The 16,960-nt window shown below is 39.9% G+C and overlaps 1 protein-coding gene across 4 annotated transcripts in view; it reads left to right on the top strand.

Moving 5' to 3' along the window:
* The window catches only part of LOC124158462 (transient receptor potential cation channel subfamily A member 1-like), a 180,189-nt gene that overhangs the window by 14,899 nt on the left and 148,330 nt on the right, over positions 1–16,960 (top strand). Inside the window, exon 1 of one of the 4 annotated variants that reach the window (XM_046533562.1) lies at positions 6,245–6,861. The exons of the other annotated variants lie outside the window; for them this stretch is intronic. The gene's annotated coding sequence lies outside the window, so the exon portion shown is untranslated. Of the gene's footprint in view, positions 1–6,244; positions 6,862–16,960 lie in introns of those variants that run through there. 4 annotated transcript variants of the gene reach the window in all.

Here is a 16,960-nt window from a genome sequence, read left to right as displayed (position 1 = left end):
CATTTGTGTAAAAGATTTAATACACAATAAAAGGAACTTAACTAAGAATATACTTTTGACATAAAAATTGATAATTTTAAGAAAGCGTTTTTAGAATTTTAAATGTCATTTTTTACTTAAATTAAGCAATTATATAGCATGAAAATTTTCAAATTATAGTAATAGAATGACCAATCATGTTTTGTTAAAATGATTTTAACAATTAAGTGACTTTTTACTATAGTTGTTCATTGTCTAGAAGTCATTGAAGAAGATTCTATTTCTGAAATTAATTACATATTTCCATGAAATAAAATTTTAATGAGAAGGTTGAGCTTGATGACAAGGTGCAAGTTTTCCAACGTCCGGTTTAATGTCACTAAGCAGAAGTCTTCAAATCACCGTGTTTGCAAACCTGAAGTATGTTTCTCTGCTTGGAAATAAGCTGAGCGACTGCACTAAAACCACGTTCCACCAAATATGAAGTCGGAAATGCAAGAAGGAGTTCTTTAACCACCATCCATGGATAATGCAGGATAACGATTGGAAATCTCCTTCAGTAGACAAAACTCTTGATAATTTATCATAAACTTTGGTTTCAATTCAATGTCATTTTGTAGTCCAATTAATTCTTCCTCTAATACCTCAATTTCCTCAATATCTATAAACGGATTTATCACCCAGTCTGGAATTTCCAGCAAAAGAAGATCCTCAAATCTTTGCGTCACATTTTCATGTAAGGTAGCTCAATGGTCGCAAAAGACGCTCAAATCATCATCATATAAACTAGCTTGCTCTTCTAGCTCAAGCAGGGACGGAAATTGATAAAGCTCGCGGTGACCTATGTTTCGCTTAAATAAAATCAACTTGGAAATAAATACAGTCATCACAGATTTTGCCTTTATAAGATTTATGTTTTTTCCCTGCAATTGTTGCATTTTTGGCTGAACTTTTTGGAAAGTTTAATGAAATGAATTTACGTCAGTCCTGATCCCTCTAAGGTTGTTGCTGAGAAAACCATCTTTCTCCTCAAAAAGCCCCACGACAGTGTCAAAAAGTTTATAGAAGCGCCTTATACAATTGCCTTTCGACAGCCAGCAAACTTCCGTGTGTGGTGACAAACGTTTAAAATCTTCCTCGTTCTTATCACACAACTCTCGAAAGAATCGATCAATAAGAGCATGGGCTTTAATTTTGTTAACTGCTGTAATTACAATGTTTAAGGACTTTTGAAGGCGATCACTCAGTTTTTTGGCCACTAGATATTGTCCGTGAATGACACAATGAATTGCATAGACATTTAGTACATATTTTCTCAAGTATGCAATACAACCATGGTGACGACCAGTCATTGACGGAGCTCCATCTGACGCAACAGCAAGTATGTTAGTAAGTGGATTTTTTACCCTGAAGAACTGCTCAACGATACGAAATATTGACTCCCCTTTAGTGTCAGTTTCTAACTGCCTTGCAAACAACAACTCCTGACATAGATTTTCATCTTTTATAAAGCGTGCATAAGCCAGAAGCAAAGATTCATTACCTGGCAAAGTTGACTCCTCCAACTGTAATGCAAGTTCTGTTGTTCTCAGTATGGTTCACATTGCACAATATATCTTCCACATTTTCAGCCATTTAATCTATTCATCGTAGAACTGAAAAATTGGTTAGGGGAATAATTTTTTATCGTATCATATGCTGGCTTATGTAGAACAGTACTCAGGACTTCACTAATTGCTGGTAAGATTAGTTCTTCAGCAATGGTATGTGGCTTTCCAGATTTTTCAATTTATAGAGAAATTTTGTATGATGCACGTAAACCATCAGTGACATTTTTTATAGCTTTACATGGCATACTTGAAAGTGTCGGACGATTTTGCACTCTGTCACGTAGGGATTGAAAAAATTTTTAAAGGCTTTTCGGTCTTGTCAGGATGTGCTTTCCTCAAATGGTCAATTAGTCTGGAAGGTTTCATCGCCTCATTTGAAAACACCCTTTCGCATAGTAAAAACATTGGCATGTGTTTGTTTGTAGGTGACTCTATACATCCGTATTTAAGATAATCCACATTATACTGTCTACATTTTTTCTTTGATGAGCCAGCTCCTGCCATTCTGTTTCAAAATTATACTAAATTTTGTTAAAATAAAATTTATTCTATATTTACAAAATATAACACGGGTATGTATTAATGATAAGACGTGGATTAGATCTTGAAATGGTTGCTTTTAAAAATAAAATTACTAATAACCATATGAAAAATATCAAAACAAAATATTTATGGGTTTGCATAATATGCATAATTTCAAACATATAGGAGCAAGGATAAATTTTATGTCTTTGTTTTGCATACCTGGTATAAAACTGGATTTATATACACGCTATTTTGCTCTGGAATGGTATTAGTTTTACTTCAAGTAAACTGAAAACATGAATACAGTTTAACTATTTTATATAAATATTGAGCATTTCATATAAAATGTAATGCATTTATCGCGAAAGCGCGAAGCCAAAAATGGCACGAAGGCGTTAGTGCCAGAGTTCGGCACATGCACTTTTGTCGTCTTTCGTAGACAAACCAAACGACTTGGCTGCCAAACTAAGCTTCTCTCAAATTCAATTTATAATACTGGTCTAGTCAGTTGAGGGTGAACTAATATTTCTTCGGCTCCTATTCTGTCGTCATGAACCATATTAGTTAATGCAATTCCCTAAATTGTATTCATAAGAAAGGGAGTTCAAGAGGCTGCTGCGGTGAAATTAGCTTTCATTCTTCAAATTTCAGCTTCAAATTTTGAAAACTTGTGTATGCTTTGGTTCAACAAAAGTTTATTCCATAGGAAGGCCATATTTTCATTTGACGATATATTATTAAGAGAAATTTTGCGAAGAAGTATGTTTACTGCTCAATTTACTCGTGAAGGCGAATTAGATTTAGATTATTACGTCGTGAGCCGCCAGAGGCGTATGGCAGGGGGTGCCTCACACATAAATCTCAACTATATTGGTCTTTTTAATGCTACGTTGGAAGAAAGACCAGAAATAATTATCGAATTGCGTAATTAACTCCTTAGATCGTTACTTCGATGCTTCTCCAAGGTGGCGTTCGTTATTAAGTGGAATAACTACGTCTTCTAGTACGTTCGACTCGGAACCGACCAATTTTTCAAAGAGCTTTCTTCGCTACGTTTATCTTCTCTCATTGAGCGCATTCCACTGGAGGGTTTTTTGTCATAGCCTCGCCGCTATCAAACCTGAAATCACCACTAACGAAAAGAGCCGCTCTACGCTGGATTTCTAAATCTGCGACTAGTCCTACTTCATGAGGATCCCAAACTGCGCGGTATTATTCAACTCTGGGCAGAACTAACAAAAATCAGCTATTTTGTTGACTTTTGATGGCCATCTTCTCAGAGTTCTGCTATTCAATCTTTGCATTATATTCGCTTTTCCTATTGGATCCCGAATATGCTCTATGAATGATGATCTCTTCGCTTAACCAACTCACGGTTCCGAGCATAATATCTGCGCAAGTGCTTCAACGTGCGCAAAATAAATATTTAAAAACTCTGCCTGTTTTTTACGAATGCTTCAATAATGCACCACAATAATTTTTAAATTTCTCGCCTCATTAAATACCTTTTTATCTGAGCCACTTATTCTGCGGCGCTTCGGTATTTTAGGAGCTGGATTCGCTTGAAGTATTCCGTTATAATGGCTAATTAGCGTTGAAGGCTCTCGTATTTCATAATTTTCTTCACTGGTGGCTATATTTTTTCCTAAGCTGATCAAGGCACTATTCCTTTTGCCTACGGGTTCGATTTCTTTAATTATTTCCAATGCGTTCTTTTTATTCAAAGAATTATTGTGAATATTACCCATTGTTTGAAAAAACTATGCTCCAAGGAAATGCACAATATCAGCAGCTCGACTCTGTAAATGTCATATCTACGTTTCGCGTGCTTCGAACCACAGTGGAGTTGTGACGCCTCTCACCGTCAAAGACGTTCAAGCGATCCCGCTTCGTGAGATGTTTGACGGATTGCGAACGATCACTTGAGTTTCTTATGTTGGTAGCTGTGCGGACGCGAGGAACGAATCAGAATCTCCGACACAAACTTACTTCATCGGCCAACTGCAGCTTCAGTTACCTAAGGAGGAACATAGACAATGCCATGGCAGATTCACTCTTAAAGGAGATAAGAATTTACTCAAATTTGAGTAAAGTCTTTTCTTTTAGAAGTACCTATTAATAATAAGTTACGGTTGCTTAGTTTATAGCTATTAACTGTATATTACCTCTTTTATATGTTATCAAGTGCTGCGTATCAAAGCCAGTTATCACGTAGCAGGCTCGTAATTGCACAATTAGCACTAATTTTCTCATAATCTGGAGCAAATTCTTACAAGGAATAAGAACAAGTGTTATTTTACTATCTCATATGGTCCATTCTCGTATGTATTTGAGCTGTTCTCATCATTTCAGTACACAATTTTAAATGCGCTGTCGTGCATATGTCAGATTGTGCAAAAACATGCCACTATTCACGATTTATACTGGTAAAAATGTTTTAGTGCGAATACGAGTTGATTATTAATAGTTTCTGCTATAAGACGAGATGTTTACATGCCTTGGTATTTCTATAATGTCAACAGAAAAAAGAATCATGTTGGCCGTGTTACTGAACGGCAGCAATAATGCATAGAAGAGATGGAATGGATAATTAATGTTTACCTAAACTTACTAAAGCATGCCCCGGCAAGCCACTTGAACGTCTACGAATTAATCGTGGTGAGAGCTCAGTGACCATATCCATCGCCAATCCCCGACATACGCGGGACAAAACTCTTAAGGCCGTTTTACACCGTACACGGAATTGCGCAATCAGACGTACGTGCGAAGGCGCAATAAAAATTGCGTCGTGTAAAGCGGTGAATTACTAGAACACATGCGAGAATGCGTGGATACGAGACGGCAAAATGGCCCATGTTCTAATTTCGTTCATGCATTCGCGCAATTCCACGCCATTTTAGAAATTAATGCAGCTCTAACCTGCGCAATTCCGTGTACCGTGTAAAACGGCCTTTAAATCCTCTTCCCGCATCTCGAAGGGATTGTTGATATCGCGTATCTGCAGCCGAAGTATGTGCATCTGTTGCCTCCGTCGACATTGATGCTCATGCAACAGTAGCGGAACTATGTAAAGAGCTTCCATTCTCCTTAATAGAAACGAATCGAAGGCTTGAACTTACGAAATAAATATTAAATAAATCTGTTAACATTCAATACCGCACAATACTTTTACCATTGGTTCTACTCCAAATTATTATGAACATTAAGTTGTGAGTATTTGACTTGTACATTCTAGTAGATGCAAAAATATAAGATAATTGTCAAACCCTCAGCGCAAGGTTTAACTTCTCACCAACTTCAATCGCAATGAAGACGAATCAATTTAAACAGTACGCGGATGTAAGTTTAACTTTACCTTTACTTACCCATAGACTACAGCAACGCCCCCCAGGGGCGTCTGTAGCGCCCACTTTGGGAACCACTGCTCTAGAGTAACATAAAAATTGGTCAATTAAATGCCAAATCGCCTTCAGGCAGTCCTGAAAAACAAAAATAATGCCTAAAAAACTGAGTATTGCTTGAAGTGTGCCTTGTGATTTAATTTAATATGAAAAATTCAAATGTTCGAATACTTTTTGTGCGACGCGTCGTTTCTCTTTTTTTTTAAATTCGAAAGTTTTGGTTTTGTTGCCGTAGTTGCAGTGCATTTATGAATAAAGAGAGTCTAGAGAACACACTGGTGATCACTTCAAGGCATAAACAAACGCGCAACACAGGGAAAATGGACAATTTAGCTGTAAACAAGAGCTGTCCGAATACGTTAGCACGTGCCTCAACGTGGGAAGAGGCAAAATTGAATGGTTCAATACAAATTCTGCGGGTGCTGGAGTGCGGATAGTTGGAGCAAACCTTCATACCATGTGAGGCATTTTCGAATCATTCTACTTTTAGGGGATGAAGGAATGCCCTGTTCCCATTCCACTCCACCCTCGCGCACATTACGCTATCCCATCGCCAGTTTACTTAATCGTGAATCATTTCCCTCATTATCATTGCACCTACGCAAACCCACCACACTTATTCATCTCACAAATCTAGAAACCTCCTCCACCGAAACTCTATCCCCACCCTTCCATTTGTCCATTCAAAGGCAAAAAATAGGCCGTCGTCCGAAGAATCGTGTACCTTGAAAATGGCGTTATCAGCGGAAACCTAGGTATGTTGTAAAAGACTGTCGAAAGAAGACCAAGTGATTTTGTCATGTTAAAGATGGAGATATTGTTAACTTACGTCATGCCCTTACCATAAGAGATCGTGTTTTGTTGGCGTGATGCAATTCAGAGGTCAAGGTGGACGAATTTTTTGAATCGACCCTAAGGAACCGGAGTTAGCTCAGTTGCTCGGTGACCAGGTGAGAAGAGTGTGTTGAATTTTGATACTTGTGAGTGGTGAGCCTTCTCCGGCAAGTGAAGTTTTTTTACCTTCTTCCAATATTCTTTATCACGAGGACAGTGATTAGTGCGGACAATGCGCCCTAATTGTTCGTTGAGTGAGTGCATTGCTCTATAAGCAGTCGGAAATAATGTCAATTTTGAAATCGCTGCATCAGTTCGTGGCATTATGTTGAAAGTGCGTTCGACGGTGTATTATTAGTGTGGAGGGATATCGGGAGGAGAGTGCGATAGAGTGTTTAAATTGGTACCGTGAGAGTCGTCATTGAAGAGGAGCCACCTAATCAGCGGTCCACGATTCTTAGAATGTGTAGCTTCATTCCTGCCGAATGAAGAAAAATGGCCCCACGTCAAAGGTAAATATACTAGTTATAATGATCATCGTATTCGAAAGCTAATTTTTATCTGGATAGGAGCAGTTTGTTAATGAGAAAACCATTAAAATGATTCTATGAATGGCATTAAGTGCATCTACATTTCTTTGCGCCATGCAGCGCCATGGACAAATTGAATGCATGCAACCTAATATTTTTTAATCGCTGTATATTTCCCATGTTTTACTGCTGTTCGCGCAAAAGTCGGCCTTCTTTCTGGACGGACGATAGGCACTTCAAGTTGTTGTAGGTGCCGACATAAACTGACGATTGTTTACCGATATAAAGATGGTTGAAGAGCACTGTGTGTGGGCCGATCATAAATATCCGATGCGTACATAAGGTAAGTGGGAGGGAGCCTACCTCCTCCCCGAAATGTGGGATGTGATGAAAAGATTGATTGACATTGGCTAAATGAACATGTAGGCAACACTAGTTATATCAATCATGCAGGAGGACATGGCAGTGACGTATGTAGTGATACTCTGTCATTTATACATATCCTCCGTATTTAAATGCAATGTGTAATTGGGGGGGGGGGGGGGGCTTAATTTTTAAATTTTAAAGCTAACCTTAGATTGATTTTATCTCCCTCTCCTAGCATCGTTACATCATGTAAATCTATTCACCAAATCCCCATCACCTCTCGTGACAGTGACGTTCTGCGTTGTAATCAAACTAATTTCGAGATTAGCTGATGGTGATCCACTCAGGTGCGACTAAGTATATGGGAGGGGCCCGAGCTCCCGTCCCCATAAACTGGATTCGATGGTTGCATCATTGCAGCCAGTTACAAGTGCAGTGGAGGATATTAGGATTGACGTATAGGTACTCGTGTGCGCTGTAAAATTACTCACTCTGAATCACTGCATAGATCGACACATTACCGTGTTGATTCCACGTTTTTGTTCCCTGGAAACTGAAAAGATACACTATTTTCCATACGTCATTAGACTGAAACAAAATATCGATTACATTCTGCCAATTTATTAAATTCGATGTGCACGCCACGAGTAAAACGAACTTTAGGAATTACTCCATGCATCGAAATCCATTGGAAATGCACTTCACTTTGGCATTTTTCTCTCATTTTGTAGCGTATGAATATAACTGTAATTTGATTTATTAAATACGAAAGCCCCAGACGAAGGTTCGAAAAGCAGTGGCGTGGGTATCGGAGGAAACCCGAATCCTAAGGGAATCGCCCCAAAGAGGGGATTACCGCCATCATCAACTCTTAAACTGTGGCTTGGCCTCAAAGCAGAGCGAAACCTCGGTGACGAGGGGCGCCTGTCAGGAATATCCGTAAAATACAGTTAAAAGCGATTTTAGGCCTCTTTATATCTCTCATGCGTACTCGAGCTGACAGTGTTGCGAAAGAATTTAGGGTGAGGGATATATTCTAGTAGGGGATCCTACATAGTGGGGGCTGTCATTTGGTAAGTTAGGGCAATATTAAGGGAAAATGAATATTACGTTTGAAGTCAACTGTAAATACGTGTCATGGTATACTGTCTATTCCCTAAGACGCGGTTATTTAATAAATGCTTTAGAATCAGTGATGAGGTTATCCTCGTATTCTCATATGAAAAGATGCAAGCGTAGACTACACATCCTTATGGCGACTAATTAAAATAATGCCAAATGAGAGGATAGAAAACTTTTCTTTGAATGAAAAACATGCTTAAAAGACCTCCCTCAAAATTTGATGGCTACTGCACTTGAGAGTATAATCTTGCAAATCGATTTCTCCCCTTTCTGGTATTAACGCTGAAAAAACTTGATTATGACGCATGCAGTGCAACTCGGGCTATGAATTAAACAGTCAAATTCATTTATGGCTCGAATACAGCCACTCTACGCTTGGATCGTGGAAAACCTCGTCTCTATTTCTAAAGCATTTGTTTAAATACCGTGACTAAGAAACAGATAGTCAATGATTACACGGATTTACCGTTGAATTCATAGTCACCCTCGTCATCGAATAAATATTTTTGTTTAATTCATACATTACGAAAAAGAAAGTGTACGCTTGAAGATAAAAGGGTAGTTTCCTTCATCAAAGAAAACGAAAGGCATTCATTGCAATTCGTTACCCACCGTTAGTGTATTCATAATACACAAATTATTTGGTTTTTGAAATACCGGTTTAGACGAATGGCAACGATCAAATTTTATCCTCATTTGAAAAAGGCCAGATTGGCGTCCATGCGATTCCACTCCACGTGACGTCACAGGGACCTAGTTTCTACACGAGAGGATAGGAGTTATACATCGTCTGAGGTTACCAATGCATGCATGAGGCACAGAGCTCAGGGAAACATGTCTTAATAATCACCTATTAAAACTGGCTAAGGTCGGAAAGTTTTCTTCGTTTGATAAGGTATTAATAATTCTTCGGCATCGGTCGGGAAACGTTGGGGCCACCCAAAATCTGACGCGGCGACATAGCCCAAAAGTTTTAATTCAACAAGGTATTAATAAACCTTTTTTAAGCCAAGCGCTACCAGCCAGCAAGGTACTCAGCTACCCGCTAGCATCCTGCGTCCTATCAGCGCTCAGAGCCTCGATCAAGGTCACCTCACAAGGCGGGAGGGGGAACCAGAAATGCGTCGCACGGACTTTTTCCCATCATTCATACTTAGCCGTCGTGTTTTCGCGCGCTTGAAATTTTTCACTTTTCATTTAATCGCGAAAAATAGATATCGTCATTTAAAAATCTAAAAGCGTGAAATACGTACTCCAGGAGTAATAATCTTTCGATTTAGGCAATAAAAAAATAATAGGAAACCACCCTATTAGGTGTGCTCTACACAGATCGTTTTTCGCCTGCTATGATAAAAGGGTAACAAATAATTCTTATCTCGAAAATTTCAACCATTCTTTATCTTATTCTTAGATTCCAACTATGTGGAAAAGGGCCTCATTATACCTCTACGCAAGGTCAGTAAACCCGAAAATCTCTCTGATTTCCGACCTATCTCAATTCTCTGCGGCTTATCAAAAACACTGGAGAGAATTGTTCTTTCTCTCAAGTTTTTTCACAATTCCAATTGCACGATAAACTTGATCCTTATCAGCAGGGATGCCGACTTACAAAAAATATTGGGGGGGGGGGGGGGCAAACCGGGGATCTTGCCTCAGAAAATTATATAAGTAGTGAGTTTTAAATTTTTTAAGCATTTTAGAATAGTCATATGATCAACATTAGAACCCTGATAACTCGAATATCGATATCTGGACACTCCGGGGAAAATCGACAAGCCTGACACATTTTCTCCTCACACCCATAACGAATTTTTGAGGGGGCTCGGGTCCCCTTAAGCCCCATGGAGTTGGCGCCACTGCTTGTCCGTCGGGCTTCCGTAAAGGCTTTAGTGCCCAGATTGCCTTGCTCAAAGCGCGACGCGCACGCCTCGCCGCCGACAACAAACTGCTCACACTTATGGTTTATTTGATTTCAGTAAGGCTCTTGATTGAGTGAACCATTTCATGCTCTTACGTAAACTGAAAATCCCTCAGTTTCTCTAGTTCCGCCCTGAACTGGTTCCATTCCTACTTGACGGGCAGAACTCGAGCCGTCAAGGGCCTTGGCTCCCGGTGTCATGCGGCGTCCCTCAAGGCTCCGTCCTCGGACCTCTCTTGTTCACTCTGTATGCCTTCGATCTGACTAGGGGCATCAATCACTGTAAATACATACTTTATGCAGACGACTTACATATACATATGTTCATTCTACCGTGGAAGAGCTTCCATTCAAAATCGACATGATTAACACAGAGATTCGCTCAATCTGCAAATGGGCTGAATTAAACTGCCTCCAGTTAAACCCCAACAAAACTCAAGGTTCAATTTTTGGTAATAAAAGACTTTTAAATACAATTACTTACGACATCCTTCCAATTTAAAGTGTCGTTTCCGCCACTGTGCCGGTTACCAAACTGTAAGATATCTTGGACTCACGCTCAACTGCAATCTATCATGGGATCAACATGTGCTTCAAGTGTGTAATAAAGGGCATAAGACTCTTTATTTACTGCAACTACAGAAGAAAAATCTTCCTGTTTCCACGAGAATTATGCTTGTCACATGTGTTATCTTCCCCATTATTGATTACTGTATATTAGTCTGTAATGACTTACCTAGTGTATATGAAATGTGTCTGCAACGGCTAATTAACTCCTGTGTTAGATTTATTTTTGACTTACGTAGAGATGAACATATGTCCAAATTCTGCATTGATCTGAGTTGGTTACCTCTTCATTGCCGAAGGAATTATAGCCTGGGATATTTTCTGATCTCCATTTTCCAAAACCAGACTCCTGCATACCTGTACGAACTATTCATCCCCCGCGAGAAAGTTAATGCAATTTCCTCCCGTCGTGTTTCTGACCTTCAAATTCCTCAATCCCGCACCAATATTTCAAATCTTTTCATCGAACAGAATCTAGATTTTGGAACTACCGCCAAATATAAAGACGTCACAATCACTTCAGTCGTGGAAAGAAACGCTCTACTCCTATTTGAAGTCTAGGGCTTAAGTTAGTCTCCTTAACTTATTGAAGCTATCATCTTAATCTTGTGTTGTTACTAAAACTTTCTATAAAATATATATACGTGTTTGTGTTCATAATGATCTGTGTTAAAACTTATTTGTTGCGCTATTAATATTCAATATTTTACTTTTTTTTCTAAATATTTACTGCTTGTTAAGGCTAGCAATAATCTCTATAATTCCGAGCTTATACTCTTTGTACCGGTGTTATGTTATATTTTTGTCAAAATGTTATTTAAAAAGAGTAGAAAATTATTTGTATTTTTCTATCCTTTTGCTCGCATAGGTTTTACCTAGAGCGTAATAAAATATTCATTCATTTATCATCACGTGTACCTTAGTGCGGCTGTAAGTGAAGGATATTTTTCACGTCGTTTAGGAACAACTCTTCTTCTAATTTACTTGATAAATTTAGTCTTTACTTTGCTCTAACCTCCTGTAAAGGTTCCCATCCTAATACGCGTAGCATATAACTTTGCAATTTTTATCTTAGCAACTCATCACAAATCTGACCGCCTTACGCCAGAGTCCTCTATATTGCCATATAATAACTACAAAGTTGAGTCGTCGCAATCCGCCATTGTTGGTCAAATCATTAATGGCGGGCTGTGTTGTAGCATAGGCGTAACGTCAAGTAGGTGCAGTTTTTTCCATTTTTTGTAATTGATTAATAAGAGAGATGGGCGGTTCTTCTGCACCAAACTGTTCCATTAGTTGCAGGGATGGGTTCCGTGTTTTTGTTTTTCCTTGTAATCCTGAGGTAACGGCGAAATGGTTACAAATTTTCGGGATGGATAAGTGGCAACCATAGCCGTCTTCCACAATTTGTGAGGTGAGTTAGAAGTTGATTTAATTCAATGTATTGGGTAAATATTCATATGAAGATCAAGTTTTTACTTAGTTTCGGCTTAAGTTGATGAAAGGCTGTGATTTATTTCAAAGTTTAATACCTTTGGTCCTCAGTTTTACGTTGTACGTCATTTAAACAGAAAAGAGTGCATAATAATTCCTGCTATTGTTGAGTTTTTCATGTTTATAAGGTTATTTGTGGCAATAGTTTTTAAAACGTTCATAGTGTCGTAAAACTAATACAAGTAACCCGAGATACATTCAAGTGATTAATTTAAACAATAAACATCCGAATACGCAACCTATTCACATGATGGAATGTGGTTAGTTGTTATTATTTCGACGCGTGAAAGTTATACTTGTAAGTGTCCTTGAAAGTTATACTTGTAACCATATAAGTGCTTTCACGTTTGAAATACCATGAGGAACTTTTACGTGCGATGGAATCAATGATACCAGTTTTTATTAAAGACTTACTGAAATAATGTAATATTTATGTCCCTTTTGGAACTACGTTATTGGTAACGAATGTTTGCAGGTAATTGTATTAGAATTCATGCTGGATTTTACACCTTGTAATTACATGCGAGTTATAAACAGCGAAACCTTCCTTAATAAATATAATAGTCAACATACAATTTATAATTGTTAAGATTAAGGTAGGTTTCCATGGAGTACTAATGAAGTGATTTGGGAGACTCCCTATCATTCCAGCGCTGCCTTCTTCAATTCACTGTAAGGCCTACTTCCTTTCAATTTTTCTAAAAACCCTATTCTTCTCCTTCCCCTCCCTCGTTTCCCCAACATTCTACCCTCTAACACCATTTTCAACACCCCCTCCCCGCTAACTATTCGCTCCATCCATAAATTCTGTCTCCTCCGTACCTCATCTAAAAGCTGCCTCTCCTTGCCAACCATATTTCGAACCAATTCGTCGTTCCTTTTCCTCTCCGTCCATTTCACCTTCTCCATTCTTCTCCATACCCACACCTCGAATGCCTCGAATCATCTCTCGTCTTCTTTCCTCAATGTCCACGTTTCCGCACCGTAGAGCGCTACACTCCAGATCAAAGTCTTCACTAACCTTTTCTTTGAACTCTTACATAACAATCCTCTCAGAATTTCCTTCCTGTTCACGAAAGCCTCCTTTGTTAATGCAATTCTCTTCCTAATGTCCTTACTACCGTATCCATTTTCCTCTAGCGTACTGCCTAAATAGTTGAACTGCTCAACCTGCTCAAATTTTTCACCACCCACCTTTATCTTGAGTCTCACATTCCTCGCTCGTGATGCTTTACAAAGCCGCATAACCTTAGTTTTCTTGTGATTAATCCTCATCCCATACTCCTCGCAACGCTCGTATAACGCATTCACTAAAGCCTGAAGCCCCCCTCGCTGACTGGCTAATCAACGCCTGATCATCCGCGAATCTCACTTATTTGAACATCATTCCTCCCACTTTTATTCCAGCTTCTAACTCATCCCACGCTTCTCTTAACATCTCCTCAGCGCATACGATAAAAAGTAGGCATACGCGGCGATAGAGGACAGCCTTGCCTCACACCTCGACCAATGCTTACTCACCCAGGTTCTCCGTCCGCTACCCACACTTGCGCAGTCTGGGCCATATACAGATTATAAATTAGTCGTCTATCCCTCCAATATACACTTATTCTCTTGAGGATTTCCATTAACTCTAACCAGTTCAAGCTATCTAACGCTTCTTCAAAATCCACGGAACAGGCATATACGTCCTGGTCATATTCCAGGTTCCTCTCCACCAGGGACCTCATTATCGCTATTGCATCACGAGTTGACTTCCCTTTTCTAAAACCAAACAGATCTTCGCCCGAATACTCGTTTGCCCTCGCCTCCATTCGTCTGTTCAATATCCTAAGCACCACTTTCGTCGCATGCGATGTTAGGGTGGTAGTCCTGCAGTCTCCGCATTCCACAGCTTTCTTCTTTTTCGGTAGCGGCATTAAAACCGTCTTCACGAAATCCTCCGGCCAACATCCCTCCTCATATATCCTGCGTACTAGTTTGAACCTTTTCTTAACTTCCTTCCCTAGATTCTTCAGAAGCTCACACGGGATATTGTCCACGCCCGCTGCTTCATATCACAAAGTGCTTTCTCTATTTCCGAATCTAATATCTCCTTCCTTCCTGACAGCAGCAAAAACCTTCTTGACAGCAGCAATAGACGAGGAATGACACTGACATAAGAAATACAGACTGGAAAGCAGGTAATTGAGTAATTCTTTCGTGATTGTTCCTCACTGGACGATGTTGATACATCAAATATTAGTAAGACTAACGAAGAAAGACGCCCCTGGTATGAATTTTGGTGCATTTGGGGCATGGGAGAGGGGAGCGGAGAGAGTACGCCGGCGGCCTTCACCCTTATTCATCCATTTAGTCACAGCTGTCGAACAATACCGGAATAGAAGTGCATAACCTAAGTTCCCAAACCTTCATAGCCACTCGAGAGGCGTCTTCATAGACCGTGGTCTCTTTTCCTGCGTTCGCAGATCTAAAAATATTTCATCACTTCTCTAAAAGTTGGTAACATCGATTTGTTTAACGCCGACGAGGCGCCAAATAAGTGACAAGTCGTCTCACTACGCATCGTTTTTTACCTTCTACCATCTTCTGATTTATATTATCAAAGATGAACGACCTCCTAGCAGCATGCGCGGGATGAATTTTGCTGTATTAGAGGCGTGGGAGGGGGAGAAGTGAGCGTGGAGGGGAAGGGATCGGCCTGCGGCTCTGGTATCCGCGACGCTGCGTGGGCGTTGGAATATTTTCTTCGCGGACGCGGACTCAAATTAGGCATTTTGTGGCTAAACGATGGCAGATACGTCAAAATGCACGAAATTTTTGCCCGAAAGGACAGTAACTCGGCAAAATCTATAGGGAATGACCATAAAATATTATATATTTCGTATTTCGACCCTCCCCCCCTAAATTGCATTTGAGCGAGGGTCAGGGGTTCACGTACAGGTCTCAAATTTTTCAGGCCTTATTTTTGATCGGTCCCACAACTTTTTTTCATTGGGCCAGATGGATTTGAAAAAAATCGATTTTTGCGATCCGCCCTTACGTACATGTGAAGTTACATATACCGCAAACTTGAATTTGAAGGTTATAATCAGTTAGGCTGAATTCAATGAGATTCTGCCCGAAGTTGCACTGCCTTTACAGCCAGTATTGGTATTGTGGGGAGCATGGCTATATACTGCATGATGCTTCGGAGATGAATAAATACGTGAGTTAAGAGACAGTTGAGCATCAGTTCGAGCTTCTTTTTCAACCACAGCCATTGTAACCTATTTCGCTCATCCTTTATACAATAAACTCTGTCCATAAGAATATTTAGTCATCATGGTGCATGAGTAGGTGTTCTACGGGCAGCAGAGTATCTGGATGTAGTAGAAGCTAACTGCATTCTCGAATCCAACGCTGCGGAGTTGAATCTCTATGTCGACGCATTCCCTACGCTTATCAGATGCAATTTTGGTTAACTTTTATCAATCATGTCATCCAGTGGCGTAACTATAAAAATGAGGACAGAAAGTCTCTCCTACCTCCATGGACTTTCCTCTTCATTTCACAATGAGGCCTATTCCCTTTCACTACATCTAAAAGTCCTCTTCTCTTCCTTTCTCTCTCTCTCTCTGTGCCAGGAGTTTCCGGTGCAGATATCCAAATAGTTTCTATTGCCTCTATTGATTATCATTTCATTTTCTCTTTATTGAACGTCATTTTACTAGTGTAACTTATCAAGTAATTTCAGTTTTAATCCTTCATTGGTTTTTTACTTTTATTTTATTGAATGTATTCCTTCTAACATCTGCATATATTCATCATTTCTCTTCAAAGATTTTAAAATGCAGTTTTAATCCCTCAATGATTTTTTTCAACTTTATTCCAATAAATGTAATTATTTTAATCTCTCCACTACCGTCCTGTAAAAAGCCCTGGCCCGGGGGAAGAGTGGACCGGATTGTGGTCCAATCCGGGCCAGGTAAATAAAACACAAGTCAAGTCAAAGCCTCTCTAACTCAACATTCTACACTCCAACACTCTTTTCAGCATCCTCTCCCCATTCAGTACTCTCTCCATCCATACCTTCTGTCTCCTCCGTATCTAAATTAGAGATAAATGGTCTATATCGACCTTTAGCACGGACATCGGACTCTATGTGTAACCACGTAAATGATGGACCCACAAGTCTACATTCCCTGGTTCCTCTTTCCCAGAGAGAGGCCCCTTGGAAAACGCAACAACCACAATCACGCCCCTGCTTCCTCCGTGAATGTAGGAAGGACACGTGAAGAAGAGGAAGTGGAAACGGGAAGATGCAAGCTCAAGAGGGCAGAGGAGGAGGAAGGATAAGGCTTCCGTGAGCGACGGGGCCAAACGATTAGTGGGGCGCTCGTTCGGAATGGTGTGTGTCGCGCGGGAGGCAGTGAGCATTCAATCCAGATCAGAGCGGAATCTCAGAGTGGAAGAAAGGCTCGCCCTCGGACTTCCCAAGTCCCTCCTCCATACGAGTGCTTAAATTGAGGAAATAGAGAGAAGTTTTCAGGTCGATGCGAAGATTCCGTTGAAGCAGACGCACGGCCATCACTCTGATTGGTGCGCAAAGAATCGCGGGTGAGCAAACTCAAC

Source organism: Ischnura elegans, chromosome 5 (assembly GCF_921293095.1).
Source record: "Ischnura elegans chromosome 5, ioIscEleg1.1, whole genome shotgun sequence".
NCBI classification, from domain to species: domain Eukaryota; kingdom Metazoa; phylum Arthropoda; class Insecta; order Odonata; family Coenagrionidae; genus Ischnura; species Ischnura elegans.
The sequence above is the reverse complement of the archived record's forward strand: the minus strand, read 5'-3'. Positions and strand labels throughout refer to the sequence as shown.